This window comes from Vipera berus (assembly GCF_964194415.1).
Source record: "Vipera berus genome assembly, chromosome: 2".
NCBI lineage: Eukaryota > Metazoa > Chordata > Lepidosauria > Squamata > Viperidae > Vipera > Vipera berus.
Window position 1 is genome coordinate 86,071,269 of NC_138203.1, and position 16,471 is coordinate 86,087,739.

The window sequence follows — 16,471 nt, forward strand, 5'->3', positions numbered from 1 at the left end:
TGAGCTGCACATATTCTCTTCTACTGGACCACTTTTAGTACCTGCTTTAGTACTTGTTGTATACAGCTAATGATCTATTTGAACATATGGATATTTGCCCAGAAACACAACAAAGGCAGGTCGTTTGATGTGAATGGGCATAAAGCTATATGAATAGCCGTACAATAGATTTGGATCAGAATTATTGCTTTTACTGTCTATGAAACCAATTCCTCTGTTTAAAAAGAAATAAAATCCCCAACTGTTCTACAAATTTTCTAATTATTTTTCTATTTGGTCTGAGTATTGTACGCTTTGGAAACATGGCCAAAATGAATTTTATTATCCAAAATAACATTTTTCCATAATAGAATATCTTAAGGCACTGATTGCTTTTGGAGCCAAGTTGCAGGTCATTGTAAGATTCCAATTTTAAATATCCAATATTCTTTTTTTTTTTACATGACCTCTGTTTAACATGCTATAATTGCAAATTCTATAGTAGAACTCTTTGGGTGACTGCACTTTTAATGGTAGCATGAATAAAGGCACTTCCAATAGATTCAAATAGTAATAAGGTTTTTACCTTGGACAAAAGACGGCACTAAAAAAAAATCTGCTAGAAAAAGCTGAATTACATACGTGGATTTAATGGATATGACTAAATGTGACACTGTTTCCCCTCATCTTCCTTTCACAATTCAATAGAGATTTTAGTGTTGTCTTCTTTTACTTGAAATAGACAGTTGCTTTTCCAGGTTTCTGGATTTCAATTATCTACGAACCTTTAACATCAACAATAACTATCATAAAGTTAAAATGAAATTACAGCCTCTACGAAATGTATTTATTTCAATTTGGATGCTAACTCCAACCAACTCCAGGCAATTTACAAACAATATTAAAAAATACAGGAAGTGATCCAGATACCTTATACAGTGAGAAAACAAAAATAGCAAACATATCCATTCATCTCACCCCAAACTGGGAGAATAAAAATTCTTTACTTCAAATTAATTTGATTCAGATCTTCAGATTAGGTAAAGGTAAAGGTTCCCCCGCACATGCGTGCTAGTTGTTTCCAACTCTAGGGGCCGGTGCTCATCTCCGTTTCAAAGCCAAAGAGCCAGCGCTTGTCTGAGGACGTCTCCGTGGTCATGTGGCCGGTATGACTAGATGCCAAAGGCGCACAGAATGCTGTTACCTTCCCACCATAGTGGTCCCTATTTTTCTACTTGCATTTTTATGTGCTTTCAAACTGCTAGATTGGCAGGAGCTGGGATGAGTAACAGGTGCTCAGTCTGTTACGCGGCACTTGGGATTCGACCCGCCAAACTGCTGACCTTCTGATCGATAGGCTCAGCATCCTAACCCACTGAGCCACCGCGTCCCTTTTATCTTCAGATTAGTGAAAGCCTTTTCTACCAGGACGTATACTGTAGTTGTAGTTCAGTAATTCAGTTAAAACTTGTCTAAGAACAGTATTGTCTTGATATGAAAGTTTATTGTCTGTCTTTGCAAGTGAGGGAAGCAGCCTGTCTTTCTGTCCTGCTTCCTGCTGATTGTCAATTGACGTATGTTATCTGAGCAAAATGCATTAGTAAGTGGTAAATATACAAGCCAGCATGTTTTAAAAAGCAATAAAAGACACTTACATATTTTAGACATAGCATACTCTCAACATCTTCTCTTAGTCACATAAAGAATTGGTTCTCACACTTAGTTTGGCCATTCTGAGGTTTCCCCATTTTCAGCAAATTGCTTCATCTAATTCAGCAATTCCTGTTTGTCCTGTCAAAAAAAAAACAAAACCATGGGTGATTCAGCTGTACGGATGGCATTTAGGTCTCAAATCCTTCATAGGGTTTTATTAGAAGACCTATCTTGGCCCAGCCTGAATTTGAGAAGCACAAAATAGTTTGGGAAAGTAATATATTTGCATTGCATAAATAAGGATGCAAACATGCTTAATCATGCTATATTTTATCTTTGCTTGGAATAGCTATTCCTGCATTTGATTCCCATTTAAAGCTGATGCCTGGTTTAAAAGGACCCTGGGACAGTCTTCCTTGGTGCCTCTCGTCTTTCTGCCTCTCCAGGTGGCTGGAGTCCAAGTGGGAATTATTAGCTTGGTGGGGACATGATTTTAATAGCTTTGGAACAATATTTTGCATGAAAGGGATTAGGAGGAATTAAAATGAGGCGCCAGGGAAAAGGAGATATTGTGAGTCATGTCTGTCTGTTTGTTTGTTTGTTTGTTTTACACGACACCCATCTCATCAATAAGGCAACTCTCTTGACACCATGCTTAAGGACAAATAAAGAGAAGAAAAAGCCTCTTGAACGTAACCACGCTGATATGCAATGGGGAACTAAGCTAGTTTTAACACAAAATTATCAAGATATACAGTTGATATACTGTATCAACAGTAGGGACCTTCACGTTTCTAGGTTCCATTATCTCCAAGGACTTGAAATGGACACCTAACATTAGAAACCTTCATTACAAAGACACAACAAAGAATGTTCTTCCTGCGTCAACTCCGAAAGCTCAGATTGCCCAAGGATCTGAAGATACTGCTAAGCTTGTAAGCCGCCTTGAGTCTTCGGAGAAGGGTGGGATATAAATGGAATTAAAATAAAATAAAAAAATACAGTTCTAGAGAGGAATCACTGAGTCTGCCATTTGTTATTGAGATAACTGTCTGGTTTGGCATTGTAACCAAACAGGACACATACAGACTTCAACGGATACTAAGGACTGCAGAAAAAACAGTCTCAACCAGCCTGCCTTCCACTGAAAATCTATATGTTATATGAACTAGAAAGAGGGCTGAGAAAATATCTACAGGTCCCTCACATCCTGGACACAAACTGTTTCAACTTCTCCCCTCTGAATGCTGCTATAGGGCATTGCATGCCAAAACAACTAGACACAAAGATAGTTTTCTCCTCTGGTGCCATCACTCTAATTCACACAGCCCTGTCTCATTTCTCATCTTTTCTCATCTTTCCTACTATTTTCTCCTATTGGTTTTTTATGAACTATCAATTGTTGTTTATTATGATCTATGACCTATTACTTGCTATTTGTATGTACACTGTGAGCTTATGCACCAGAGACAAATTCCTTATAGGTCCAATCACATTTGGCCAATAAAGAATTCTATGATTCTAAATTAAGACTCAGCCAGCAATCTATTTGCATCTTAATTTTGAATTTAGTCTAGAACAGACATGTCAAACACAAGGCCCGGGGGCCGGATCCAGCCCATGAAATGGTTTCATGTGGCCTGCAAAGCCATCCTGGAAACAGTGATGGAACAGCCCCCGCTGCCTTGGCCCCAGCCCAGGCCGGCCAGGAACCAATGTACAATTTTGTGGTGGTCATCTATGCTGAAATACATTCAGTCTTAGCTCCACAAGCCCATCTGGAAACAGTGAGGAACCGGCCCCTGCTGCGTCGGCACTGCCTCCTCGGTGCATGCTGGGGAGGTATCACCCTTTGTGAGGAATGAAGAAATGCACCATTGCCTGGAAGTGGCCAGCACATGGCCCTGCCTACTTTGGGCAGGCTAGGGGCTGGACAGCATTGCGCTTCTCTTCAAATTCGTGCCACCCAGCTCAGCCTCTTGGCACTGTGAGGAGAGCGCCCCGCTGCCTGCTGAAATTGGGCAGGCTGGGGGCTGGGTGGCATTGTACTTCTCTTCAGATTTGCACCATCTGGCTCAGCCTCTTGGCATTTTGAGGAGAGTGCCTTGCTGCCTGCAAAAACCGGGCAGGCTGGGGGCTAGGCAGCATTGCACAGGTAATGTTGACTCTCACACTGTATTAGAAGGAAGGAAGGAAGGAAGGAAGGAAGGAAGGAAGGAAGGAAGGAAGGAAGGAAGGAAGGAAGGAAGGAAGGAAGGAAGGAAGGAAGGAAGGAAGGAGAGGGAAGGTCTGAGGGAAGTCCTGCCTTAGTCCTGCCCTGCTGCCCTTTCACCATCCCCTTGCCCCCTCCTCCTGGCCTATCCTGGGGGTGTGTCTCGCATCCTATTGCTAAGGAAGCTTTGGATATAAAGCTAGGTCTCTTCACATGGAGAGAGAATGGGCCTCCCTCTTGACTTTGCCCTCATACCCATCATGAGCAGCCTAGCTAAGGAGAGCAAGCACATCAGCTGGGCGCACCCTTGACGCGAACAATGTAGAGCTGGCCATGCCCACCCAGTAGGCCACATGCACTCCAGCCACGACCAACCAGTAGGCCATGCCCACCCTGGCCGCACCCACCTGGCCCCCCTAGGGCAGCCACAATTCTGATGCAGCCCTCAATGAAATTGAGTTTGACACCCCTGGTCTAGAACTATAAGAGCAATCTAAGAACTCAGTGAACACGCTCACCATTCTTGTCAGTTCCGAGATTTTACCAGTGAGTCTTACACAATCAAATCAGTAGTAACTTCCATTGTGTATGTGCGTTGTGTGTGTGTGTTTGTTTGGGATACAAGGGCTGAGAAGGAGGATATAAAAAATGATGAACTTGCCACAAAAAGTCTGAAATTACCCGATACTATATTAGTATGTCCAGAGAAATTGGAATTTCAGCATCTACTTCAGTATACTTGCGAAGCATAATGTACAGTAGCAGTATGTGTGAAGCTTTATTTTCGTGACACTGAAATCAGTGTATACAATGGTGTTAGAAATATCAGTACATTCATGGCCCCTTTTGTTCATGGCATTAACTGAACTGAAACTTCACACCTAAGTCTCATCTGGTCTTATCAGGGCTTTTCTGTGAATGAATTCAAAGTATCCTTTCTCCACTGAGCATTGAAGTCATATGTTAATCAGAATATAGGAAAATGTCAGATAGCAGTGAGAACGCTGCTGAAATCAAATCTCTTCACTGGGGGTTTCCTCTGACATTTTTGCTCATGGTGGTCACAGAGGTCTTTATGGCCTTTTTATTGTTTGCATTTTGTTTTACGATAACAGATATGGCTTTAAACGTTTATCAAAGGGCAGTGTATAAATGTAAGAGCCCATCATTAACATCATCGTCTACCATGATAACATTTACAGTGGTTGAAAGAAGTCCTCCCGTGTTTTAGAAAACTTGATATTCAAAGGATTGAATAAAATGTGCTTTCCTAGTGAACTGGAACCAGTATGTATAAATGATGGACACTGCCCCTGTGGCTGGTGTTTGTATTGCCACTAAAAATATGTTTTTAAACAACTGGCCAATACCAAATGGAACAATTCACATGGTGAACTTTACAGACTTTCCTTCCTTCCTTCCTTCCTTCCTTCCTTCCTTCCTTCCTTCCTTCCTTCCTTCCTTCCTTCCTTCCTCCCTCCCTCCCTCCCTCCCTCCCTCCCTCCCTCCCTCCCTCCCTCCCTCCTTCCTTCCTTCCTTCCTTCCTTCCTTCCTTCCTTCCTTCCTTCCTTCCTTCCTTCCTTCCTTCCTCCCTTTTATAACATTTGGGATCCTGTTTTTACCTTCTATTTTAATTCCTATTGTCATTTTCAGCTTATTAGCTTTACAAAGGGACTTTCTGTTTGTTTGTTTGTTTGTTTTTTTAAAGGATGAAGAAATAAGAAAGGAATGCTTTAGCTTTAGTATCTTTCTTTTTTAATTGTCAGGATTGAAGGAATATGTTGAGGGAAGACATGATCTGTATCATGTAGTGTGCAACATATACGAAGAATGAGTTGTTTAGTGCATAGTAGATAATTAAACAAATTATTGAAATTTCATGGAGGCTCAAACTAGCACAACAGTTATCAAGCCAGAGTTTCTTTATACAAAATATAATTAAATTAGAGTGGAAAATAAGTTGTATAGGCTTTTTGTTGTTGTTAAAGCAGAAGACAAAATGAGCAAAAGCATTGACCTATGTGTGGGATTCATCCTGCTGTTTGGTAGTCCAAAGCTGTTTTAAATCGATCAGCTGATATTAAATAGAACAAATATCATTATACACTGTCCTTTCTACTACTTGAAGTAGAATTGTGGTCCTAGCGGTGGAGATGATAGGATTTAGGGATAAAGTAAAAGCTTCAGGTGACAATTATCTAAATGTCACTAATACAATTTCCCTTTTTACCTATTTTCCAAACAGTGGCAAAGGATAGATAAGGAATAACAAGATTTATTGAAAATGAAGATAAAGTAGTTCACTTTGAAACAGAAAAATCTTAGCTTTATTAATTTTAAGTTCTGAGTGGCCAGAGAAGGAACAAATCCATATTATGAAATCAGTTAAGAGGAAAACGAGCAACTTCCCTATGAGCCCCAATGTTTAGGGCTTTTTAGCTTAAAATAAAGTGTAGAGAATTAAGGAAAATGACCGCGACAGATACAGGCCAGCTCTGTTACCAAAGTGACAAGTAGAGAAACATGGCTGAAATCCCAAGCAAGCAGAATGTATGCAAAAGCGACCATATACTTTCCTAATTCACATGAGCATCAGAAAGGGAGGAGGAAGAGGAGGAGGAGGCACAGCACAAACCGACTTTCAAGGTTTTGTTATTGTAACCATTCTCCATAAAAATAGAACAGCCTTCCAGTAGAGTTGATACTTGGTCTAGCCTTGCCTACCCCACAAGGTTCCATCCAAAAAAGGTGCCGGAACTCCATTCTGAGCGTTCTATGAGAAAAAAAGCCCGGGGTCTAGCCTACATGGTGGAACTGCCAGGAAGGGAGTATAATTACAGAAATATAACTCTTCTTAAGTAACATGGCAAATGTTCTATCACAAGAGACAATGATGACTGCCAGCTTCAATGAAGATTGGACAAATCATGAATGATGTTTATGGATATTATAATGGCTATATATTATTTCCAACAGTTTCAGAAATAATTTTCTCTATGCTAGTTACCCTACCATATTTGTGGGCTTCTCTAAGGCATCTGGTCAAAAAACTGTGAGATCATGGACTCAATAAATGTCTGATCCAGCTTGCGTCTTTTTATATTATTCAATAAAGTAAGATCCTTGGCCTTTTGCAACACATTGGGATGACATAAGGAGAGAAGTAAAGCAAAACCATAAATCAGTGAGATTAAAAATGGCAATCTGGAGAAGAAAATTACATGAGAAGAGGAAATGGAAACTGAAGGTTTAGGAGCCTGGAAAAGTACTTGCAGATACCCTTGCAAATAAAAAAAGGCAAAAAAACCAAAACTCATTTAGTCATTCCAATTTCATACAAACTACCAGGGCTTTTTTTGTCATAGAACGCTCAGAACGGAATTCCGGCACCTTTTTTGGATGGAATCTTGTAGGGTAGGCAAGGCAGGTTGTATAAGATGTGTGAGTTCCGGCACCTTTTTCTTTTACAAAAAAAGCACTGCAAACTACACAACATGCAAATGCAGTTTAGCATCTCAAGCATAGGTGTCTGTGGCGGTATCAAAGAGTTGCTAGTGTTATCACATGTCATGATACAATCACACAAAATAGGCAAATTACATAATTGTGATGACGTCTTGATTTACATTACAACCTAAGTCTTTTTACAGATGCCAGTGACATGGTCTGGCCCCAGGTACTGATAGTCTCCTGCAGCATTACAACTTCAGCATAACAAGAGGCTACTGTGGTAACGGGTACAACGATAGGAAAATAATAGTTGTACAATGATGTAGTAATGCAAATGGCACAATTATGTGGTGATATTGTGACTCGTTCCTATAGGTTATCCTCGACTTAGGACCATGTTGAGTATTTTGATGCACCCTTCTCCCCCCGCCCACCCACGCAAATACTACTGGTTGTCTGTCACGAGTGGCTAAAGTTACAACATGTAAGCATTCTGAGTAACGGGAGTGCTCAGAAACGGGATTATTATTTCATTCAAACTGGCAGCAAATCAACCATTTCCTGAGCAAGTGTTTGTGTGATTTAGAGGTTCAGGTCAGCTGTTCAAGTCGAAGATACAGACCCTCCATTTCACAGCTGAGATACTTGCTTTTCAGTAGAAAGTACAATGGCATCTTCTCTGCTGAGGTGCTGTATAACAATGGCTACTGGTTTTTCAATCAAGATTTTGCCTTGTTCAGCTTATTGGTAAGTTAGCATTTGAAACCTAGTGTGCTAACTCTGAACAGGCCAAATCATTCTTCAGATAACATGCCAGAGATACGGACCTACCAAATATTTTCAGCCAAGCTTATGTCGCCCTACTGAGACCAGATAAAAGTGTTGCTCCTGCCCCAAAGCTTGTTTGACACGAAATCCAAAAACACCAGAAGAGCTCTTATATTGGCTCACTGTAACGCCCTTCCATCTGCTCTTTTGGAGAGAATGGTTTGCAATTTTTCTAAAAAAAAAAAAGCAACGTCCCTGCTCATGTGGCGGGGAAGAAATCAAAACTATGGCCCATGGATTGCTGTACTGCCTTTCTTACAGAGACATTCTGGATTCCTTTCTTCCTTCCTAGATTTTAATACAGCATCCATCTCAACCTTGTGATTCTGAAATAATAAAACATTACCCCAAAACCCAAACATGACGCCTACCCCAAATGGCGGATTACTTCCTCAATCTTCTACTAGCCGAACAAGAGTGAAAAAATTAGATAGCAGAGACACATTTTGTACACTGACCATGATGGAATGCAAATGACTATTTCAAATAGGATGAACCTAATTATTTTATTCATGTTAAAATTATGTATATTTCGGCGTGCTATTTTAGCTAGATCCTGCTTGATTCCTGATATATCATTATTCTGGCCTGTGACTAATAATCCAAACTAAATCAAAGTACAGTAAACTAAGCATCAAAAGCTTTAGAAAGTAGTTCTATGAATTATTTTGTTATTTTCCAGCTAAAGAAAAAAATCTATTTAAAAAGTAAATGTGTGTTTGCCCAAGATTAGTTAAACTATTCAGCTAGAACAGAACAGGACAGGAGAGAACAGAACAGAACAGAATAGGAATAGAGCTGGAAGGTACCTTGGAGGTCTTCTAGTCCAGCCCCCTGCTCAAGCAGGAGGACCATTTCAGACAAGTGACTATCTAGCATCTTAAAAACCTCCAGTGATGGAGCACCCATGATTTCTGGGGGCAAGCTGTTCCGCTGGTTAATTGTCCTCACTGTCAGGAAGGTTCTCCTTAATTCCAGGTTGCTTCTCTCTTTGATCAGTTTCCAACCATTGTTTCTTCTCCTGCCCTCTGGTGCTTTGGAGAATAACGTGGCCCCCTCTTCTTTGTGGCAGCCCCTCAAATACTAGAATACTGCTATCATGTCACCCCTGTTTCTTCTTTTCTTTAGACTAGCCAAATCTAAGTCCTGCAGCCATTCTTCGTATGTTTTAGTCTCCAGGCCTTGGATCATCTTAGTTGCTCTTCCCTGAATTTTTTCCAAAGTTTCAACATCTTTTTTGTGATAGGATGCAATACTTCAGGTGTGGTATTAAGAGTAGTTAATTTTTTTCTAAAATTATATTTTCATACAGAAATCATTTATAGCATGCAAAATTCTTTCCAGGAAGATCTGCCACAAATATTTCCAAATATTTCCAAGGTTTTAACAGCAGAGAAAGGATCGGACTAATGCGTAATTAGCAAATGATGATCAAAGCTTTGGAATGAAAATAATTATTTCAGATAATCATCATTTTCTGCAAGCCAACCATCTCATTCATAAAAATCAACTTTACTTGGACTGAAAGTTGCATATACGTTCAGTAGATCTTAGCCAAGGCATACATTCTCTTTGCAAAGCTCACTGGTTTTAGGAGCTTCTTTGGTTAAAGCCAAGTTATTTATTTTTATCTTGATACTGTAAAAATATGAAAACAATTTTGTACCAGCTTTATCAAGCATAAGTAATCAAAATGGAATGGTTTTCCTCTGGCTTTTTCATGGCCTTAATTTCTGGAAGATTGGCTCCAGGTTGGTTGCAAAGCATGATAACTCCATCTATCTGATGTTGTGCTTGAGACAAAGATTATTAAATCACGGACCTGTCTGCCTGCTCAGAGGGAACAATCTGTAGCTCTACAGCAGGCACAACATTTAACAGCACAATTGGGAAGGCTACATTTACCTACCTTTTTCCAACTGTCAGGTTTATAAGCTTCGTTTTTCTTTTCTCTTTTTCCGAGGAGGTGCTCTGAGCTGCTAACGGAAGGCAGAACAAAAATTAGCCAGATGCTCCTGTCATTCTGAAAATGTTCAATATAATATTTAGTTGGGACAGGTTTCGCATCATCTATCATGAAATGACTGATGTGTAGATTCTGACCGGCATCAGTACACTGGTTTTCTTGTGGTTTCTGTTGCTATTAGTCATGTACAGTGGTGACACTGACTTGGAAAAGAATGATAAACTTTGATCAAACGCAAGTATTTTAATATAAATATTTATTTTGCAATTCAAGTGCTGGTTATTATCTTTGAAGCGCTTTGTGGCATGGGTTCAGGATATCTGCAGAACTGTCTTTCTGCAATGGGATTTGTAATGTATTGGATCTTTTACCTGAATTGTTTTCACATGTCTTTGAATGCTGCTTGAGATTGCTTAATTAGGGTGTCTGTGTAATGGCTGGCTGCCCAGACATGCAGTCTACAGGACGATCATTGGTTGGCTCTGGGGTGGGAATAGGTTCCTTTAAACCTATTGGCCACCGCCTAGTGGCCAGCCGTATAAGTAGCTGCGTAGAAGCCTCTGTTCTCAGTTCTGTTCCTGTTACTACAATAAGCAATGTTCCTGTTTGAACCCTCTCATCTCACCTCCTGCTTCTCAAGAATCCACTACACAACAGGATTGGCCCTTCCTGCTTGTGCTGGGGGGATTCAGAAGAAGAACCTCTTCTGTCATCGCTTCTGCCCTTTGGAACGTGTTGGCCATAGGAGGTAAGGAGAAGTTGTTGGCTGGAGGTAGTTAGTGCTTTAACAGAAAAGGCACCGCAACTTCTCCCTCCAAATCCTTGTTCTTTAGTTTGTTTTAATTTTGTAATTTTAATGTTTTTGTATTTATAATTGTCAGACGTTTGTGTGTTTTATCCTGCTGTAAGCCGCTTAGAGTCATCTTAAACACGGTGGCAAATAAATTTAATAAACAAGCAAACATTTTGGCATGATTAGCTAACTGACACTAACAGTTAGACTTATATACCGCTTCACAGTGCTTTACAGCCCTCTCTAAGCAACTTACAGAATTGGCATATTGCCCCCAACAATCTGGGTCCTCATTTTGCCAACCTCGGAAGGATGGAAGGCTGAGTCAACCTTGAGCCAGTCAGAATTGAACTCCTGGCAGTCAGCAGAGTTAGCCTGCAATGCTGCATTCTAACCACTGTGCCACCACAGCAATTGCAACAGTTGTTCATTCGTTTTCATTTGTGATTAATATACAGACACTTGGCATATATTTATGAAGGCTGCTGTGTCCCAGGGCCATGTGATCATCTTTCATGATCTTCTGGCAAGCAAAGTCAATGGGGAAGCCAAATTCACTGAACAATTGTGCTACTAACTTAATAACTGCGGTGATTCATTTGACAACTGTGGCAAGAAAGATTAGCAATGGAATTTTGTTTATATAACACCCTTTTCATTAGTTTATAATATAAAATACAAAAATACAAAAGCAAATAATAGGAAAAATAGGGTAGAGAAAAGGGAAAGGAAAAGTGTAGAAAAGAAGGAACAAAGAAAGACAAGGCGCTGACTTCCAATGTCCTTTGATGCAGTAGAATAAGATAATAACATCAAACCTCACCTTTTTACTTTTACGTGACAGTATAAATTAGCCATTTCTATAGCAACAAATCTATCTAACCGGTAAAACTCAAAATCAAAGTTTCATTTTTTTTCCACCTCAATCACAAAGTCCAGAAGAGGTTTCCAAGTAGAAACAAAAGTAATTGTTTTTTTTTTCTTTTATCAAAGCAGTCAATTTAACCGTCTCTGCTAAATCCATCAACTTTTGCAGCCATTCATCCATTGTGGGAGCTGAAATATCCTTCCATTTTTGTGCATAAAATAACCTTGCTGCTGTCAACATACATAACATCAAACTTCCATTTTTTTCCAAATCTTTTTCCATTAAACCCAAAAGAAAAGTTTCTGGTTTTATCTTCATATTCACTTTAAGAATCTTCTGTATTAGAATATGAATCCTACTCCAGTATTTCTTTGCTTTGTCACATGTCCAGCATAAGCATAATCCAGCATAATCCAGGAAGGACTATAGGTGGTAGGTAGAGACATAGAAAGGAAGGAAGGAAGGAAGGAAGGAAGGAAGGAAGGAAGGAAGGAAGGAAGGAAGGAAGGAAGGAAGGAAGGATTCTATTGAGGATGGATATTTTTCTAAAGGTATTTTAATTCAGTTGCGTGATAATATAAAAACAGACTTACTGGATCACACCAAAGGACTGTCTAGTGCTGGATACTCTGTCACACAGAAGTGAACCAACTGCATACTGGAAATTAACAAAGAATAATATTGTGAGAAAGGCTGAAAAATTTTTCTTCATATTTATTTCATCATCTATCATGTTCCCTCTTGTCTATCTTCATCTACCCTATTTCTTAGGCTCTTTAGTTACTGTGTTATTGCTAAAGAACAAGTTTTAACATCTTATTTATATACAGTATGTATGTATGTATGTACTGTGTTTCCCCGGTTTGTTTGTTTGTTTGTTTATTGCTTCCAAAAGAGGCACCAGGTCTTATTTTGGGGGATATTTTTTCCATGGTCTCATCTCATGGCAGTGGCACCAACAGCCCCAGCCAGCCAGCTCACTTCTTCTGCGGCCGCTTGCTACCACTCGTCCGTGTCACCTCCAGCCTCCTTTTTGCCATCAGAGGCCTTCAGAAAGTGCCTCTGCAGCTTAGAATGGAGCTTCTGGAAAGGTCTCTGCAGCCAAGAATCGAGCTACAGATTCAATCTGTAGCTCTGTTCTCGTGCACGTCGCCCCAGCCAAAATGGCAAAATGGTGGCTGGGGCGAAGTGCACGAGCAGTGGCGAGCAGCCACAGAAGAAGTAGGCCGGTGAGGCGAGGCAGGTTTCGATTCATGGGAGACCTGGCTGCAACAGTAAGTGGGTGCAGGACACATGGGGCAGCTCTACCCCTCCAACCCCACCTTAACTTGATTTTTAGGCATGTGCCTCACCCCAAAACTAGGTTTTATTTTTGGGGTAGGGCTTACTTTCGGGGAAACACAGTGTGTGTGTGTGTGTGTGTGTGTGTGTGTGTGTGTGTGTATTTACAAAGATATCAAGGTAACTCTGGGTGGCTTTCATTCATGAAAATCGATCCATATACCTCAAAACATAAATGAGTTAAAACCAATCATTAAAATCTAATTATGCATGGGGAGGGTGTGTTGGAGTGGGTGGAGGTGGGATCTAAATCAACCACCTCCACTGGGCTATTCCCCTGTTGGAGCCCCAAGCCAACTGGCAGAGGCAGGTCTTCGGGCCCTTATGAAAGAAAGGTTGGGGCCAACCTCACATCAAGGGGGCAAGATGTTCCAGAGGGCAAGTGCCAATTATAGGTGCTAATTGGCATCTAGTTTTACAATATCCGTTTTCCCCCTGGTTTTACAATATCCTTTTGAAGCAGATTGTTCAGCAAAGAGTTCACTGTCAGAGTACTGATAAACATTGATAACTATGAGAATGATCAAAGATTAATTAAAATGGATTAAAATAAAAAAGAAGAAGATGGGGTTGAGAACTGATATAGGTTCAGCCTACACATTAAAAGAACTGTCAAAGCAATGTTGCAGTGTATAGAAGGCATTTCTGTGACAAATTCACTCTGAACTATTTATAGTTCAATCTATGTGTGAATCTGCCTATGTAAGTTGTTTGCTTTGTTCCAGAATTATTTTTTAAAAAGTCTTCATTCAATATAATTTGGATTTAATTACTACCCTCCCACCTTGTCAATTATGATGATTAAAATTGGACTGATTAGCCAGACAGCTCAATTTATTTATTTATTTAGTCATAAGCTCTCACATTCCAAATTAGATAGGTAGGTAGGTAGATAGATAGATAGAAATGACAGAAGTTATACACTCTCTTTTTATGTATTCAGGCTATATGGTGAATATATTGTGAGAGATGCTGGATTGGAAAAAGTTGAGTGTGGTTTTAAAACTGGAGACAAAAACATCAATAGCTTGTTCTATGGTGTTTGTACCGCTGAAAATGCAAATAAGAGCCAGTTTGGTCTAAGATTAAGGCACCAGGCTAAAAACCAAGAGACCATGAGTTCTAGTTCTGCCTTAGGCATGAAAACCAAATAGGTGACTTTGGACCTCTTTGGACCTCATAGGGTTGTTGTGAGGAAGATAGGAGGAGAAAATAGTATTAGGTATGTTTGCCACTTTGATTTATTTGTAAAAATAATAGAGGCATAATATGAATAAGTCAATGAATTTATGAATAATGAAAGAATGAATATGTATGCTCTAGTAGTAAAAGTCAAGGAGCAGAGTGAAAAAAATAGGATTAGAAGTAAATTTAAAGAAGACCAAATTAAAAAAAAATATTAGTACAAAACCCATCCTTAGAACTTAGAACTGAAAATGAAGAAATTGAAGTGATGCATAACATTTGCCTTTTAGGATTGATTATCAACAATAAAGCAACTAGAGGTCAAGTAACCTGCTACAGATAAGGTAAGAAAACAACAAAAGCAGAGGAGAGTTGTTTTAGATTTTGTGACATATCTATCTTTACAAAGATTAGAAGCCTGAAGGCGTGGTTTTGGTTGTGACTTCGTATGGAAGTGAAAGTTGGACATTGAAGATGTACAGTAGAACGAGTGTCGATGCTTTTGAACACTGTTGTCGGAAAAGACTCTTGAGAATATCATGAACATCCAAGAAACAAACAGATGGAACATAGAACAAATCAATCCAAAGCTCTTACTCAAAGCACAAATTACCAGTATCACATTAAATGGAGATCCAGCTCCCCTGAGGAATCTATAAAGCTGGGAAAGGTGAAAAGAAACAGATGATGATGACAAGTCATCAGGAGCAACTTGGATGGATGCCATTACCATGGTAATGGGCGTACAGCGGGAAGAAGACCTGAAGGCACATGCTGGGGATAGATCATCCTGGAGAAATTCTATGTGGTGCTAAGAGTTGGCAATGACTTTGATGACACATAATCAATCAATTGATGTATAATCATAAACTTCCAAGTACGAGGTTTCACTTTATGGTTCAAAAAATTAAACCTGGTCTTCCGTGTTCATTCCCCCAGTGAAACATTTCATGAGCTTTGTAGATGTAATGGTAAAGATAAAGCATTCCCCTGTCTAGTCATATCTGACTCAAGGGGGGTGATGCTCACCTCCGATTCTTATTTAATTTAGTTTTAAACTGACGTTCTATACTCAAATCAGCACTGCCTTTTAAAAAAGAGGAACCGCTATGCATTTAAAAAAAGTTGAATGGCTACTAAAGCATCCTATTTTCAGTCATAACTATTGCTTAACATATTTTGAATGTAACAAGCCATTTTATTCTAAACTGGAATAGTCGATAGGTATATTGAGAATGCAAAGGTACCCAACTAACATGAAAAGTTGTCTTTTCTTGATTACATACATGGTTTAGTAAAATAGACTTAAAGAAAGAAAACAATGGCTCAACAACATTTTCTCATCCCTCATCTAACAAATTTCTGGGTTACTAAAACTGTCTGTATAGACTGCTTCTGGACTGCAGCTGTCCAAGCTGGTGGGCTGGTATTTTCTTCATACAGAAACTAGGGAGAGAAGAAGATTTCCATCATACAGTACTGTAGATATCAAAGCTACATTGTCTGCAGAAGGGCATGTCTAAAATGCTCCAATTCCTGAAGCAAAGAAGGAAAAGATACTCCTAACCTCAGGTAGTGCAATTTAAAATATGCAGTTGCTAAATAAACCCTGCACAGTATTAAGAAGATAAAAGCCAAACAACTTCACCCATACACATTTTATGGGATGCACAGCATGAATGTGTGTGTGTCTTTGTTTGTGTGTGTCTTTATGTATGTGAAATATTTCTCTCTATAAACATGAAAAGTATGCAACCAAGAAGAGTATAACTTTCTTGTTTGTTACAGCAAAAAACTTGATTAGATTTGCTAAGGTCATTTTCAAAGCTAATGAAAGCTGTTAGGCTGGGTGCATTAGAGTAGTTTCAGAGAACCAGATTAACAAGAGTAGAGCCCCCAGGTTATTTTTTAAAAATATATGTTAATGAAAGTAATAAATAAATAAATAAATAAATAAATAAATAAATAAATAAATAAATAAATAAATAAATAAATAAATAAATAAATAAATAAATAAATAAATAAATAAATAAATAAAGTAACTAAGTAAGTACTTGACTTAGAATAATAAAGTCATATTTTCTTGAAAAGCACGTGGAAGTGAAGTTGAAAGCTCAAAGAAGGCATAACTTTTGCCTGGTCCAATATAATATAGAGCAATGAAATGAAATAAAGTATCCTGAAAATGTGAGACAT

The 16,471-nt window shown here is 39.1% G+C and overlaps 1 long non-coding RNA gene across 1 annotated transcript; it reads right to left on the reverse strand.

Moving 5' to 3' along the window:
- Nucleotides 1-1,654: 1,654 nt before the first annotated feature.
- LOC308664122 lies at nucleotides 1,655-12,407 on the reverse strand. Its single transcript, XR_014025608.1, has 3 exons — nucleotides 12,343-12,407; nucleotides 10,032-10,101; nucleotides 1,655-1,770 (listed from the first exon to the last, which is right to left on the reverse strand). It is a non-coding gene; the product is annotated as an uncharacterized lncRNA (long non-coding RNA).
- Between the last annotated feature and the right edge of the window lie 4,064 nt (nucleotides 12,408-16,471).